The sequence below is a fragment of the Penaeus vannamei genome, chromosome 38, assembly GCF_042767895.1.
Source record: "Penaeus vannamei isolate JL-2024 chromosome 38, ASM4276789v1, whole genome shotgun sequence".
In the NCBI taxonomy this organism is placed as follows: domain Eukaryota; kingdom Metazoa; phylum Arthropoda; class Malacostraca; order Decapoda; family Penaeidae; genus Penaeus; species Penaeus vannamei.
The window spans coordinates 11,063,357-11,065,856 of NC_091586.1; the positions used below are offsets into that span (position 1 = coordinate 11,063,357).

The 2,500-nt window shown below is 39.0% G+C and overlaps 1 protein-coding gene across 3 annotated transcripts in view; it reads left to right on the plus strand.

Moving 5' to 3' along the window:
- IRSp53 (Insulin receptor substrate 53 kDa) overlaps positions 1-2,500 on the plus strand; it is a 193,757-nt gene that overhangs the window by 61,058 nt on the left and 130,199 nt on the right. The window lies entirely within an intron of this gene.

Consider the following 2,500-nt stretch of genomic DNA (forward strand, 5'->3'; position numbering starts at 1 on the left):
TAAGGGAAGGAGAGGAGATTAATGGCGATTTAAGGGAAGGAGAGGAGATTAATGGCGATTTAAGGGAAGGAGAGGAGATTAATGGCGATTTAAGGGAAGGAGAAGAGATTAATGGCGATTTAAGGGAAGGAGAGGAGATTAATGGCGATTTAAGGGTAGGAGAGGAGATTAATGGCGATTTAAGGGAAGGAGAAGAGATTAATGGCGATTTAAGGGAAGGAGAGGAGATTAATGGCGATTTAAGGGAAGGAGAAGAGATTAATGGCGATTTAAGGGAAGGAGAGGAGATTAATGGCGATTTAAGGTTAGAAAAAGAGATTAATGGCGATTTAAGGGTAGGAGAAGAGATTAATGGCGATTTAAGGGTAGGAGAAGAGATTAATGGCGATTTAAGGGTAGGAGAAGAGATTAATGGCGATTTAAGGGAAGGAGAAGAGATTAATGGCGATTTAAGGGAAGGAGAAGAGATTAATGGCGATTTAAGGGAAGGAGAAGAGATTAATGGCGATTTAAGGGAAGGAGAGGAGATTAATGGCGATTTAAGGGAAGGAGAGGAGATTAATGGCGATTTAAGGGTAGGAGAAGAGATTAATGGCGATTTAAGGGTAGGAGAAGAGATTAATGGCGATTTAAGGGAAGGAGAAGAGATTAATGGCGATTTAAGGGAAGGAGAGGAGATTAATGGCGATTTAAGGGAAGGAGAGGAGATTAATGGCGATTTAAGGGAAGGAGAAGAGATTAATGGCGATTTAAGGGAAGGAGAGGAGATTAATGGCGATTTAAGGTTAGAAAAACAGATTAATGGCGATTTAAGGGTAGGAGAAGAGATTAATGGCGATTTAAGGGTAGGAGAAGAGATTAATGGCGATTTAAGGGAAGGAGAAGAGATTAATGGCGATTTAAGGGAAGGAGAAGAGATTAATGGCGATTTAAGGGAAGGAGAAGAGATTAATGGCGATTTAAGGGAAGGAGAAGAGATTAATGGCGATTTAAGGGAAGGAGAGGAGATTAATGGCGATTTAAGGGAAGGAGAAGAGATTAATGGCGATTTAAGGGAAGGAGAAGAGATTAATGGCGATTTAAGGGAAGGAGAGGAGATTAATGGCGATTTAAGGGAAGGAGAAGAGATTAATGGCGATTTAAGGGAAGGAGAAGAGATTAATGGCGATTTAAGGGAAGGAGAAAAGATTAATGGCGATTTAAGGGAAGGAGAAGAGATTAATGACGATTTAAGGGAAGGAGAGGAGATTAATGGCGATTTAAGGGAAGGAGAAGAGATTAATGGCGATTTAAGGGTAGGAGAAAAAAATAATGGCGATTTAAGGGTAGGAGAAGAGATTGATGGCGATTTAAGGGTAGGAGAGGAGATTAATTAGCGATTTAAGGGTAGGAGAAGAGATTGATGGCGATTTAAGGTTAGAAAAAGAGATTAATGGCGATTTAAGGGTAGGAGAGGAGATTAATTAGCGATTTAAGGGTAGGAGAAGAGATTGATGGCGATTTAAGGTTAGAAAAAGAGATTAATGGCGATTTAAGGGTAGGAGAGGAGATTAATTAGCGATTTAAGGGTAGGAGAAGAGATTGATGGCGATTTAAGGGTAGGAGAGGAGATTAATTAGCGATTTAAGGGTAGGAGAAGAGATTAATGGCGATTTAAGGTTAGAAAAAGAGATTAATGGCGATTTAAGGGAAGGAGAGGAGATTAATGGCGATTTAAGGGAAGGAGAAAAAAATAATGGCGATTTAAGGGTAGGAGAAGAGATTGATGGCGATTTAAGGGTAGGAGAAAAAAATAATGGCGATTTAAGGGTAGGAGAAGAGATTGATGGCGATTTAAGGTTAGAAAAAGAGATTAATGGCGATTTAAGGGTAGGAGAAGAGATTAATGGCGATTTAAGGTTAGAAAAAGAGATTAATGGCGATTTAAGGGTAGGAGAGGAGATTAATTAGCGATTTAAGGGTAGGAGAAGAGATTGATGGCGATTTAAGGTTAGAAAAAGAGATTAATGGCGATTTAAGGGAAGGAGAGGAGATTAATGGCGATTTAAGGGAAGGAGAGGAGATTAATGGCGATTTAAGGGAAGGAGAAGAGATTAATGGCGATTTAAGGGTAGGAGAAAAAAATAATGGCGATTTAAGGGTAGGAGAAGAGATTGATGGCGATTTAAGGTTAGAAAAAGAGATTAATGGCGATTTAAGGGTAGGAGAAGAGATTAATGGCGATTTAAGGAGAAGAGATTAATGGCGATTTAAGGTTAGAAAAAGAGATTAATGGCGATTTAAGGTTAGAAAAAGAGATTAATGGCGATTTAAGGGTAGGAGAAGAGATTGATGGCGATTTAAGGTTAGAAAAAGAGATTAATGGCGATTTAAGGGTAGGAGAAGAGATTAATGGCGATTTAAGGTTAGAAAAAGAGATTAATGGCGATTTAAGGGTAGGAGAGGAGATTAATGGCGATTTAAGGTTAGAAAAAGAGATTAATGGCGATTTAAGGGTAGG